Source organism: Squalius cephalus, assembly GCF_949319135.1.
Source record: "Squalius cephalus genome assembly, chromosome: 13".
NCBI classification, from domain to species: Eukaryota; Metazoa; Chordata; class Actinopteri; order Cypriniformes; family Leuciscidae; genus Squalius; species Squalius cephalus.
This window is the reverse complement of record NC_137134.1, coordinates 1,857,523-1,871,838: the sequence shown is the minus strand read 5'-3', so window position 1 is coordinate 1,871,838 and position 14,316 is coordinate 1,857,523. Positions and strand designations below refer to the sequence as shown.

The following is a 14,316-nucleotide window of genomic DNA, read 5'->3' as shown; positions in this document are numbered from 1 at the left end:
TAGAGATTGAGGAACTAAAAACCTCAGAGTTAATTTGGTCAGATAAATGGTGTGCTGTGAAGGTTGAATTGACTGATAGCCAAGCATCACTGTATGATGTGGAGGGGGCCGTCCCTCACATCTTTTTAGCTAAACCACAGACTGCAGAGTGGAGAGAATGGGGCTTTTTGTGAAACAGTGTGACTAAAAGATTGGTGGCTGACAAAATGTGTGGCCATCTGAGAGCACAGGGTTTACAAACAGTCACTATAAGAGAAAATATTAAGGGAATCAGAACTGTTAAAGTGATGAATAAATAGTACTAAATGAATTGAACGTGTTTAAATATTATACTTTTTATATGAAGGCGTCTAGAATTTGTATCCCGTTATCCCTGGGAGACAGTGTGGAAAAATGGTTTTGATCTATGAGATTCTAAGAGTCAATGGTTTACTGTATGTTTAACTAAGATACTTTTTTGTGCATTGTGCATATGAGAATGAGATTGGGTGACCAACTTTAAATATAAATTGTGGGTTGACAAAAATATTGGTCACTCCATTTCATTTAAAAGGTCATTTTCTTGATTCAATAGAAACAATGTTTTCTAATTATAAACATTTGAAATCACATGCTGTCATCATCAGCGAGATAGAAATGTTTTTTATTTTTGTCCATGGATCAAAGATTGTGTGAAGATTTCTAAATCTTCTTTTAAATAGCTTATGAACAACAACAAAAAGTTTGAAAAATTTAAATTGTGCAAAGAATGACAAATTGCATTTGAGAAATTGAAACGGATTCTCTCAACTGCAATTGTAGGTCTATACAATTATTTTAAAGTGTTTCATCTATTTGATTTTGAAAAGTTAGGTTTACGTTCACTGTGTAAACTTAAACATATGATGACTGCATCGGACAATAGAAAATTGATATCCTAACGTTCAGACACTGTCGCAAGGGGAATGCCACAGTGTGTCTACGTTCAGTAGTTTCTGTCGTCGTCGAACTTTGTTACCGTTCATATTTGGTGGTATTCCACTCCTAATATATGTTCCCCATTCAGTTCATAAACTGCTAAGGCAGACATGAATGAATGAATGAATGAATGAATCTCTGGCCAGAGAAGGGTGTGTGGAGTGTGTGAAAGTGAGTGTGTGAATTATGGTGTTCAGAGACATAAATGATGTCAATCAAAACAGCTGTATCTAAACAGGTTAAAATATGACCCAACAGGGAAGAAAATAATTCCCAATAAAATAACAACCATGGATGAATTTGGCTAACTATCCTGAGCTGGGTTATTGTTGTGGCAGAAATAAACAATGCCACCTGCGCAGCGTATAACTTTGGGAAGGCAGAGAGCAAGCAAGCTTGCCCTGTCCACCCCATACTTAACTTTTTCCTTTTACAGGATGTCATGATGGATCTCATCGAACAGAACTGATTCTGTTCCAAATGTATAAAGTATTGTCCTGTTACTGTTTAACATGAAATTTTACAGGTCTCATCAAGAAAGGACGACCGGCCAGACAAGTAGATGAGTCTGGCGACATGATACATGTTGTCACTAACAAAAATACTTAAGGTCTCCATTCACAGGTGAAAGCAGCCAGGAAATGGTTCACTCCACAAACAAGGTCCAGTGGACTGTGGTTGTGTTCTGAGGAAAAATCTTGCAACTATCAGCAAGGTTGCAGTGTGTGACACCTCCGTCCAAGCATATCGACTTAAACTACACCAACCAGCCTCAACAACCCCAAACGCCAACGCCTGACAACGCAAAGCATCAAGTGGGGGATACAGGAAGTGCTAGTAACTTTCCTCCCTTGCCAACGTGGGAAAGCCCATTGCGACGATTCGCAAAGAATCACCCTGGTGAAGATGGAACGTCCATGGGGCAACGAGATGATCAACACATCTGGAGGAAGATGTGGACCAACTAATGGTTTAAGCTTAGTGTAATAATTAATTGTGTGTGATGATAATTGATGTTTTATTCAGTTCAATCAAATTGTGCGACTGAGAATTGATATAGATCTCATGATTTGAACAATTACTAATTAATAGGTACATTCAGGTACTCGTAAATTAAGAAGAGGAAAATTTCTTAATTCTGTAGAGTATAGGGACTCTAAATAGGTACATTACTGTAAAGATAAAAATAATCTAGGGACTATTTTTGAGGAGAAACTTGAGGGGTTTAGAACCCTAATTCAGATATCATAGATGCTAAAAAAAAAAAAAAAAAAAAAAATTAATAGTGCTAATAATTGTTCTCTAATAAGAGAGGATAAGTAACTTTGCTGGACTAGGTCCAAATAGATAATTGGGTAGACTTCTATAGCGATGAATGAATGACTAAATTAAATATTTTTTAGGTGTTTCCATTTGTTAAAATAGCAAAAGAAAAACTTTCAAAAGGAGATTGATTTTGGGAAACATATTTTATTTCTGGATTATTATTAGTTAAAGAAGTTACCAGTGTGATTATTGAAATGTTCCTTTCATGTATTGTCTAATTTCTGTATTTGATATCTGAGAGGTGACTGCAGGTCTAGTCTATCTAGGAATACAGTAACAGTGCTTGCTTAGTTAGCCCGGCTTCCAGAAATGAAATATGGACTTGTTTTGTTGAGAAAAAATTATGTAGGGGGCACAAAGTTAAAACCTAGACCAAGAACAATGTAACACTTTTGTATTTGAATTTATCACAGTGGAAATGTTCGATTTAAAAACTAAAATGAATTTAAACAGTTAAGACATTTCAGTGAAATAGAATATTTGCTCAAAGCAAAATTCTAAAAAGCTTTTTTAATTCAGAATGAAGTTACAGATTTAATGATCTGGATCAATGGATCCATTATGAATTATACCGCATTGCCAACAAATAGAGGCAGGACATGTTATGTCCATCAGTTAATTCTGGGAAAATAGGACTGTAGGAAGATAGGTAATTAAAGATTCTCATGGCAACAGCTGGGTGAGAGAATTAAAAAAAAAAAAAAATAATGACATTGTTTGAAACAAGATAATACAACTATTGATATTTGTGTTAAGGATAAAAATGAAAATTATGGAACTTTGTTGGTTAGATTTTATTACACATATCCTTAAATAGATCTGACTAAGTAAAACAATCACCTACTTGAAATAAAAGCTAGCAAAATAAGGTTAAGAACAATGGTTAATCAGCAGTATCAGCCTGTTAAAGGCCTAATAGATCAATGTGATTCAAAATTTAGCTTGATTCAAAGTTAAAAGGCAATGTACTATGGTATGATTAGTTTTTTTTGAAAATAGAATTAGATTGCTAGAATTAGAATGTTGGGAAGAAGATGAAGTTGAGGTTACAGTGCCTGAAGATGAGGTATACGAGAACGAGAGCGAACATGAGTTTGACTAAGAAATTAAATGACCATGGGAAAATTTACCTGTTGTAAATTACTATGATTATAGGAGAAGTAAATGTCAAAATTTGTGTGTATGTTCTTTGAATGAACATGGGGTGGAGTGTTATGGAAATTTTACATTTAGATGTATTCTTTTTACTTAGATGTGTTTTTTTACTTCTAGTATCACTTGTATTAACATTAAATTCTTATTTTTACTCATAAGCATTTAAAGGAATATAACCATATAAGCTAAAGTGCATTATTAAATATATGTAACCAAGTTTTAGAAATGCATAAGTTAAGATAAGCATGCAGGAACAAAATGTTCTGGGTTATAGGAGACTTAGTAGACTATGTGTACTCAAAGTGACCTATTGTGTACTTCAAGTGTGAAAAGTATGTGCGCAGCTTTGATAGAAATAGATATAAGCAAAATGTGTGAATAAGAGCAGCAGCTAAAAACAGGAAACTTTTGCAGACGTGATATTGTTCTGTCTAGATAGAATTTATGTTAGACAGAGATCTCGAACAAAGACGTGTTGCCTTTTAAGGTAAACCAAGGCGATCTTTTGAGACAGACCAGGATGTGTTAAGGGTATAAAAGCTGGGCAAAAAGGAGAAGTCAGCGCCCTTCTCATATCAGACTCTGACTGATGTGTGAACTGCCAATTTCTTGCAAGAAATAAAGATCTTTATAACTTTTGAAATCTCCAGCTGTCTTCCAATTATTATTTAAAGTTGTGAAAGTAATTTCCACGACACTTGCCGCCACCTACTGGCAGCTTTAGATTCACATTTAGAGTACTTTTTAATTAGAGTGTTAAAATTAGAAATCAGTTCATATTTAACAATCTCATAGCTTTATTTATGCAATTGTAAATGCAGTGTAAATATATTAATGCCAGATCTGATGCCACCACTGTGTCACCTCTGCACTGCAAAGATGGATTTTGATTTAATGATTTAATTTGACTGGTAACAGTGGTATTGTGTAATTATTCTAATAGAATTTAATTTGAATGTTAGAATTTGACATAAAAGGTGATGCATACATCTACAAATGTCAATATATAGGTGAAAATGCCACTGGAAATCAATTTAAGATGGCAAATATTACCCCTTAATAAAAAAAAATAATTTCTGTCACTGCTGTGAACTGACCACTGCATAGAATATGAAAAATATGAATATCTTCGTCAGTCAGCTGTCAACAACAGGCCTAAACATGCCATGGCACCAAGCACAAAAACACAATCAGTAAAATATTATCTAATTATTACCCACAAAACTTTGAAAATATCGATCGGGACATATTTTGTCAATATTGCACACCCCCTAATGCATGGTATTAATTTTGATTTCTTCGGGTCTTAAAAAGGTCTTAAAAAGTCTTAAATTTGACTTTAAAAAATGTGCAGAAACCCTGTGCTCGGTTTGTGCCGTTAAGACAAACACTGTATCTGTTTTCCTTTCGCAGATATAACAAATTTAATTCGGGAGCTGTGACGTCACTCTCCACCCCACCTCATCTAAATCGCACCAAACCGGTGTCATTCGTTTGTGCTCGGTTTGTGCTGGTTTGTGCCGTTGAAAGAAACATTGCAACTACGATCCTCTCTTAAACATAAAAAATAAACTTTTTAAGAACAGTTACATAACTGTGCCGCTCGTTTGTGCTCGATTTGTGCTGTTTTGTGCCGTATAAATAACCATCATAAATGATTTCATTCTTTAGACATCACAAAATCTTTGGAGGAGTAGTGACGTCACGCAAGCAAGGCGCGCTCTCCATCCATCTCGTCTACAAACCTGTCCGGTTTGTTTGTGCTTGCGCAGGGCCGCAGCTGTCAGTGTTCTTTTCTTTAGATAAGGGATTTTTTTATTGCCAGTGAATATTTTAGAGCAATTTTTTTATTGCATCAAGCTCCAGATAAAAAAAAAAAATGTATGTGATTGATTGACACGTAGCCTTGTTTAAAAATTCACGTTGTGTGTCACAGCTTTTTGAAAACTTTGTAGCATGTCGGCGATGCACGCGCGTCACTTGTTTGTGTTCTTGTCGATCTCCTTTGTTATTATGTTTTTTATTCAAATTGAGCTTAATTTATCAAATGAAAGTTTAGTTTGTTTTAAATGTGTAGGCTATTGCATTATCTAGGCCTATATTGCAGATGATAATCTGAGCATTTTATCTTTCTCTGAAGAAGAAAGTGAACCAAGAACAGGTGAGCAGTGTTTCTGTTTGTTTAAAACATTTTTAAAGCAACTAATTGAGGACTGTAACTTGTTAGTTTGCTGTTCTTAGCTTGGTCTTCCCACTTTTGACCAGTTTAGGATTCTGTCATTTCGTACTTGTCCAAACAAATAAAGTTATAAAGATTTTATTAATTGTTGGGTGAAGTATTCCTTTCTTTCTCTCGGTCTCTCTCAGCTGAACAGACAACATGTCCCAAACTTGTTTCCTTTTAATTGCAAAGATAAATATAACAATAACAAAGCAATTTATGTGGAGAATTTAAAAAAAAAATTTAAAGAACCACAAAAAAATGTTGACTTCATGTAATAGAAGTGTTAAAATGAATAGATCTGGGTACAAAGACAGAACAATTACAAAAGAAACAGAACCTGCTCAAAAAATCATGGAACTGTTAAAACAGAAATAAAGTGAATAATGTATTTTAACTACAATAGAACAACAATATACTGTTCTCTTATTGATTATGAAAATTAACTAATTTCTGCAGAGACCAGTCCAAGAAATTCATTAATCAAAGGTTTTAGTCCTCCTTTGTGAACAACATGACATGGTGTTGTATTTTGTTTAGCCATTGCAGAGGAATTTCATTGATGGATCATCCTTAATTTTCCAGTTATCTGGTCACTCTTGGGGTGATTTCAGTGGCTTCAGACACTTGGACCTGTTGAGGTGTAGCCCATCTTCCAGTGCTGCTTGGAGGCTTTTCAGTCCACCAGTTGGTAGAATATCTACGTTGACTGGTAGGAGATAGATGGTCCTTGAAGATTTAGTATTTCGGCTGCAGTATGGAGAAGAGCACTCAACTGTAAGTGTTGCACTTGGCATTTGTTTCATTGTTGATGTGATAATGTTAGCAACATTGTAATCCGCATTGACCTGCCTCACACCTGATTTTAGGTGAACACACACTGAAATGTATCCAACAGCATTTTTGCCCTCTTTGCATAAGCATCTTTTACAACTCCTTTTGTGACTATGGTCTTCAAACATTTCAGTTTTTGTGTGCTCTTTGTTGAGATAATGACAGAATGATCCACTGTCACAGAATGCAGAGCAAAGGCACTGGCAAAAGGAATCAAAGGCACAGGTATTACTTACACTTACAAGCATTTTGTCAACCGCAATGGGCTTTTTAGCCTGGTAGTTGCCATTTTTCAAGACATTAATTTTTGTCTTTTTTCTTTTCAGGTTTATGTCTGCATGCAACCACTCAGAGCAAGGGGTAAGGTAGGACAGTCGTTTTTTTGGAGGAACACCGAGGCCTTTCCAGTTTTCAACAGGGTCTTCCTCCTCTGATTGTTGCTTAACCTCTGTGTCCTGCTCACTATGGGCAGTTTGTGTCTTCTGATTCTTTGTCTCAATTTGCTCTGTTATCTTCACCGGTGCAAAGGAAAGCCTCATGTTTCCCTCAAGAAACTCAAGGTGGCGTGTGACAAAACGGTCAATTCGGATGGGAAGGCTTTCATGTTTGAAAAGACTGTGTTTTATGTTTTTAAATTCAGCCTCAACATTTGCAGAGCTTGCTGTGTTGTGTGCGCTTTTAAAGTGTGGAACCATCACAGCTGTCCAAAGAGGTAGGTAGCATGCCATTCTTATTATATTTGGGACAAGCTCTGGAAGGAAATGAAGATTGTCTCTGTCACCATGATGTGCTGCAATCATCTTACTTTCTTCACAGATTTCTGTAACCCATGTTTTAAGATCTGAGTGGAGTGTCTCCTCGACTCCGGTCACCTCTGTTAATTGGTCATCTTCAGTGACACATGGCAAAACCCCCTCTGCAAATCGTCTCTTCAATTGTGCTTTGCATGTTTCCGAGACAACAGGTAAACCTTTGTCATCGTTTCCTTCTGATTCACTGAAGGCAACAACTGCAATTGAATGAATGAGCTCCTTTGCATCTTCCAGTGGATCAGACTGTAAAAGTTTTGCCATGGCTCGTAGATAGAATTCTCTTACTCTGTTTCCTTTTTGTCTAAGGCATTCCCACCGGCTAATGAGCTTGATGCAGTGTGCAACATCTACTCTGATGAAGCAAGGTGGGAGCTTTGAGTCTTCGGGCTTCCTTGTCAGCACTCCAAAGCACTGATTGAAGTACGTTTTCAAGTCTGGGAAAGGAGTGAAGGCCTTAACCAGTGCTCCAAGCAAAGCCAAGGAGAAATCACAGACCGCCTCTTTGGGCACAGCAGCACCTGCTCGTTGCCATTCATTGAGCCAGTTGGCAATAGAATTGATGGTGTGGCTCTCTGATAGCATTTGCACTACTGGAATATGATCTCCCTGTGAACACAAAACACCTTGATACAGGAAGACATGTCCAGAATTGCCACAGGGTCTTCTTAGTCTTTTCACATTTGTACCTGTTGCATCAAAGCTCACAAATGAGCCAGAGTACTTGGATTTCATTTGATACACTTGCAGCTGAGATGGGGTCCAGTAATAGAATAGAATAGAATAGAATGAGGCATTTATATAGCGCTTTCATATGTACTACTGTACACCCAAAGCGCTTTACAATCATATCAGGGGTCTCTCCTCAACCACCACCAGTGTGTAGCATCCACTTGGATGATGCGACGGCAGCCACAGAACAACGGCGCCAGTGCGCTCACCACACACCAGCTATAGGTGGAGAGAGGAGAGAGAGTGATAGAGCCAATTCAATGTAAGGGGATTATTAGGAGGCCATGATTGGCCTCACTAACACTGAGACACTTGCAGAGTAATGGCAAAAAAACTTATCAAGGCCTATGTCGTGAATACTTCCATTGTGGGGTACACTGTATTTTAGTAGATGCAATGACATGATTGGGTCTTTGTCTCCAAGCTCTTTGTCACCCATCTCTTGTTTGGCTTTTCTTAATGTTGCCAGATTTGGCGGGTGGCTAGGCTCTGGGTCACCAACATCCATCATTTTGTAAGCCTCAGCTGCTCGCCATACATGTGCTGGTTTTCGGCCTTCCCAGAGTTCTTTAGACACACGTGTTCTCAGATCCCCTGATAACTTCCGTTTTGCTTTGGCCTTTATCCACCTGCAGGCAAGTGCATCCTCGGAGATGGAGGCTATCCTTGCCTGAGTGCACCCATCTGCCTCATCACCCCGTACAGAGAGCCGGTGCAGAACCCTGTGCAGGCTCGCTTCAACAGCAAGCACTCCCGTGCCCGCAACATCGTGGAGAGAGCTTTTGGGATGCTGAAGACACGCTGGCGCTGTATCTTCTTCAAGGCCTTGGAGGTGACCCCTGCCTTCGTGCCTGAGGTTGTTGCGTGCTGCGCTGTTCTTCACAATCTCGCTCTAGTCAATGGAGATATTGTTGAGCCAGAGGATGAGGATGACCTTGATGACGGCCCCCCTGATCCCCGCAACCTTGCAGCAAGAGTGGGAGAACATGTGCGGGACAATCTGGCTGCTGTGGTGTCTGCTCCAAACATCCCTGTGCCTGCTCTCCATAAGCATGACTACCTTTAATATATTTAGGAAGATTCATTTTTTATTTTTTTTAATTCATGTTGTCAGCATTCCGTTTCTTGTCAAATGTCATTTTATATGTTAACAATTACATGCAAATATTTGTTAGAGCTTTACTACCTTTGTGGTGTAGTGGGCTAAACCACTGAAATGGTTAGCAGAAGATTGCTGGTCGATCAGCAAGGCTCTTTACTCCAGGTTTGTCCAGGGTCATTGTCCCTGTAATAAATGCATTTAGTCACTTTGGATAAAAACATCTGCCAAATGCATAAATGTGATGGATCTTTGTAAAGAAACAGTCTCGGGCATAAACGCTCAAAGCTGCTTATTTCTTCAAGGTATTACTACAAAATACATACATTTACTACAATTTCTACTTAGTGGGAAAAAGGGTTAGTTCACCTCAACATATAAATACAGCCATTATTTGCTTGCTTTCATGCCGTTACATTACTCTGGTTTTTTTTTTTTTTTTTTTTTTTTTTTTTAAATACAAAAGGGGATTTTTGTCAAGTTTGTTCTGCTGGTTTAACACAATATCAGTCAATGGAGGCCAACTATCAGAAGCTTCTTGACATTATTTGATAATGTTTTTGAATCTTCTGAAAGTCCATTGACTGATGTTGTATTAAACCAACAGAACAAACCTGACCAAAATCACCTTTTGTGTTCAGGAAAACAAAACAAAAAACAAAGGGATCAAACAACATGAAGGTGAGTAAATAATGACTCAATTATTTGCTTGGGTTCACAAACCCTTTAGTCACTATTTTAACAGTGTGTAGTTAATGCAAAACTTAAGGTAGTTTGTGTAAACCGTCTCAAGTTCAGAGTTTTCAACCCTAATTATACACACCTGAATCAATTTAAACCAATTAATAACAAACACAGGTGTGTTGGAACTGAACCCTCCATGACCTGCCTTGAAAATCTCTGCATGAGCTCTGAATGCATTTAGAAGTCATTTAATAAATTCCAATAAAACTGTTGTTTTAAAGTGTGGTTTTTTTTACATTACGCCACACATTCACATTCAATGATTCATCACTTCATAAATATTTAATTTATGAATTTTATCAAACTAAAAGTATGACTAAATTTATAGAAGTCCTATAATGCACTGTGACTGCCTAGAAATAGTTTGTTTTACATAACATTGTACAAAAGTCTTAGGCCACCATTTGTTGTTGTCGTTGCACAGTACTGTGTATATATATATATAAATTGTATTCACATTAACCCAAATGTGTAAATGACCATAAGATGTTTTTTTTTCCACATAATTTATTTCTTAGCAAGGATTTCAAGGACAGATAAAAATCGTTCATCCCTTTCTGTAACTTCTCGTTCTCTCCTTTCCTCCTTCTCAATTGCCTCCCGGTGCCATCTCTCCTCTCTTTCTCTTACTTCTCTTTCTTGTCTTTCTTCTCTCTCTCTTATCTCTTGTTCTCGTCGTTCCTCCTTCTCCTCCATTTCCCTCCAAATCCTCTCCTCCCTCTCAGCAGCTTTCTGCTCTCTCTCCTCTTCTCTCTCCTCCATCTCCCGAAATAATGCCATCACGTCATTAGGCCTTTTCCGGGCTCTTGCTGGCTCTGGGCTCACTGAGGACGAAGATGCCACTGCAACATCCTGCCCACATGAGGCAACGAGGGCAGGAGGAGTGATGGAGGGTCTGCCCCCAATTGCCTCATCCATGGCAGTGTACCACTTCCCAGATGCTGCTGTGGTCTCTCCATCCTCAGTGCCCCTTCCTGTCTGCGGACATTTCAGATCCTGCAAAAATGCACAAGCATGATACAAAAGCATTCATTTTAACATCACAATATTTAAATTCTGTATTAGAAGTGACAAAATGATCTTACTTTGTATTTCTGTTTAAGGTTTTCCCATTTTTTTTTTACAAATGCCGCTGTCACCTTTCCATGTAGGCCCTGCTCCACCACAAAGGATCTGCAGATAATGCAGAAAAATCAAGGTTTAAAATAGTGCTGCAATATCTCTGTTTGAAAATTCAATAACTGAAATATACTACAAATGAACAATTAAATAGATTTTTAATAATTTCTGTATACTCACTCAAAGCCTTTGATGGCAGCATTACGCTTTCCAGTGAAGAGTGCTTCATGAGCCACTCTCCACCGGATAAGTTTGCGTTTGTGTTCATCTGTCCCTGTAACATCCAGACAAGATTCACGTTACCTCTGTGATTTATGAGCTCAATACTACATTTACATGTTGAGGTTGTTGCTGATAAGTAACCTAGCTTTTTATCCATCATAAACGTTCCACAATTGTTCAACAGTAGGCTACTAATGGACAAATGAAATAGATTACTTATGTTTAGTTACTTAATCTAAATGTATTAAACATTCGTCTAATGAAAAAAAAAATTCTCCTAAACAATAGTACACATACATCACTCAGATGTCTATTTCATATCTATTAGATGTAGTAGTAATCTGCAATTCTTATAGAATATTTTCTTGCCAGATATTTAATAGACATTTAGTAATTTAGATGTATACAGTTTAAAATGTATGCAAATCCACTTTGGAGACGTATGTGTCCTTACTAGAGCTTCTCTGTTAGCTAATATAACTATAGACAATAAAATGTAATTTACAACAAAATCACAAATGAACCATATTATATAGCGTCTTTACACCTTCAACAATTCAACAGTTTACTGTACAGTATTCAACACATGCGATTTGGTTTGAAGGCTAATACTCACATTTGAAAGACCTCTCCATTTGTTCAGCCATATTTGAGTATGACGTATCTTTTTCTTCTTCTTCTTCTTTTATGACGTATCCTCTCGCATGGCCTCCTGGGATAGAAAAGTATCCTTGGTTGAGCACTCAAAAATCCGGGCGGAAGTAGTAAGCCATCCGGGAACTTCTTGCCTACTCTTTTATGAATACTGATATGTTTCGAATGTACTACTTCCTTCACGTACTGTTTTTGCCTACTATATAGTAGGAAAGTAGGCATATTCTAACGCACTATAAGTATACGTACGTCCGAATCTCGCGATAATTAGTACATCACCCAAGTAATTCTCGCCTACTCTTTTATGAACACAGAGGACTCGTACATACTTTTTCGCTCGCCTACTCTTTTTACCATACTATATAGTAGGGAAGTATGCGGTTTCGAACGCAGCCCATCTACTGGCGAAGCGCCAAACACACATGAAGAGGAGCACCTCCCGCTTCTGAGGTCACGTGAACTGCGTAGCCTCAGCTTGATCTGCATGCAAGAGTAGCACTACAAATGTACTCTTCTTTAAAAGAATGAGAATACAGGGTAACTTTCAAATTGTGAATGTGAGGAGAAAGATAATCATTCACTTCTAACACAGAGTACTTCTGATGCCTTGTGATCTTTATCCCTTTTATGCTCATTCTCAAGAGTGCATGGTAATTTATGTTACTAATTTAGGAGGAGGGAGGATTTGCTCCCACTGCTAACACAAAGTGTAATTTTGATGCCATTTTAACTTGCATCTAGCCCGTTTTTATGATTATTTTAAAATGTCTTAAGAGTACATGATAACTCATATCATGTATGTAGAATGTGGAATGTGCTGGAAAATATAAGTGATAACACTGTATATAAGTGTGTATGTTATAAGTTATAACGCAAGGTGTATTTCAATCTGCTTTGAACCCATTTCTAGGCTGAATAACGTACAAAGCAACTCACTTATTTAGAAAGAGGGAGCAATAAGACTCGTGTACTGCTCAAGGAACGTTAACTGTCGATGTCGTTTTATGTTTCAGTGCCATTTTAGCAGGCATATAATCCGTGGGAATACATGGTGGCACAACATGACTTCTGGGGACTCAACGTTAGAGTCCTGCACGGGTGAAAAATATCCAACTTTGTCGGATACGGGTGCGGGTCGGACAAGGGGGAAACATTGTTAAAACAATCACATGCAAACGTAAAAATATATGCATATTTTTAGGAACACAAAAATATTCCTGTATTTCAAGTTGATAAAATAATTTAAAATCCACATCAGTTTATTTGTGTGGTAACAAAGCAGTTCTATCGAACGGTATTTTTCATATTTAACTGTACAGTAACTTATGTGTGGTGTGCAGGGCGTGTTTGAACCATAGATTGTAAAAAATAGGTTTGAACCCAAAATTGTCAGATGTAGGCTAGACGAAATTGCGTGGCAGATATAGTGTTGTAGCCGCGTCTGTTAGCCTACTCAGTTTTGTGGTAACGTTAGCCATGTTCTTCATGTACCGGCCTTTTTACAGCTTCGGCTGAAGTTGTTGTCCTTGTGTTAATTGTTGTTATAACTTCTCTATGACCTGGCAATAAACATTTTTGTAATTGTGTCTATAATATGATTGGCTAAACTGATTTTATTTCGGGTGCGGGTCGGGTGTCGCTTCTATTTTAAGCGGGTCAGGTCGGGTGCGGATTTTAATTAGTGCTGCTGACGGATAACGGGTCGGATGCGGTTTGAAGCACTGCGGGTACGGGCGGGTGCGGATTTACAAAATCGGACCCGTGCAGGACTCTGCTCAACGTTTCTTTTTGAGGTAAGCCTGACAACATTAATCCAGACTAAAAATTGTATTTTAGGCCTACTCACGTTGTAGTTATGTTACCAAGATTGGCGGTTTAGTTGCAGTTTCTGTGGCAAGTCAGTTAAATCATTAAGGGGTTGTCTACTTCATTGCAAACTTCATCAAAATGAACCACATTGTTTATTTAAGTGCATTGCAGCCGACTGCAAACAAACTTTCTGTATATGCATCCTTCAAGGCTCATTTTTTCACTAAACATAATGTAAATGAGCCTGTTAATGTTACTGCGTTGTTAAAAGTGCTGTGGCCATGTTTGAACGTCAGTGTCAATATGCTAAAGCTCTAATATCACATTTGAAAGACCACATTGTGGAAGGACGTGGCGAGAGTAGTCCAGTGAGAGGATGCACAGATGTTTTTAAGGTCAAATCTTAATTTACCTCCCACATGTCACGGAAACACAGAGATTTTACAGAAAGCAGAATCAGTGACTTGTATAGAGACTCATCTCATGGATCATCTGCTCCAACTGAAATACATGACTCTGGCCCTGAATGTGTTGCAGCAGGTAAAGATGAAGGTGGTATGGACACATAAGATGATGATCTTTTTCTTCGAAATGTTTGTTTATTTTACTTAAAACTGCAGGGGCAATTCTTACTA

The 14,316-nt window shown here is 37.8% G+C and overlaps 2 long non-coding RNA genes across 3 annotated transcripts; one reads left to right on the top strand and one right to left on the bottom strand.

Annotated features, from left to right (window-relative positions):
* Window positions 1-6,647: 6,647 nt before the first annotated feature.
* On the top strand, window positions 6,648-7,814 carry LOC307170236. Of its 2 annotated transcripts, XR_013823317.1 has the most exons (5): window positions 6,648-6,718; window positions 6,820-6,853; window positions 7,134-7,205; window positions 7,333-7,457; window positions 7,612-7,814. It is a non-coding gene; the product is annotated as an uncharacterized lncRNA (long non-coding RNA). The 2 variants fall into 2 exon arrangements; XR_013823318.1 differs by lacking the exons at window positions 6,648-6,718; window positions 6,820-6,853 and having other exon boundaries at window positions 6,880-7,205.
* Window positions 7,815-8,698: 884 nt separating this feature from the next.
* LOC307170149 lies at window positions 8,699-10,612 on the bottom strand. The gene is made up of 3 exons (XR_013823301.1): window positions 10,508-10,612; window positions 9,221-9,319; window positions 8,699-9,094 (listed from the first exon to the last, which is right to left on the bottom strand). It is a non-coding gene; the product is annotated as an uncharacterized lncRNA (long non-coding RNA).
* Window positions 10,613-14,316: the final 3,704 nt, after the last annotated feature.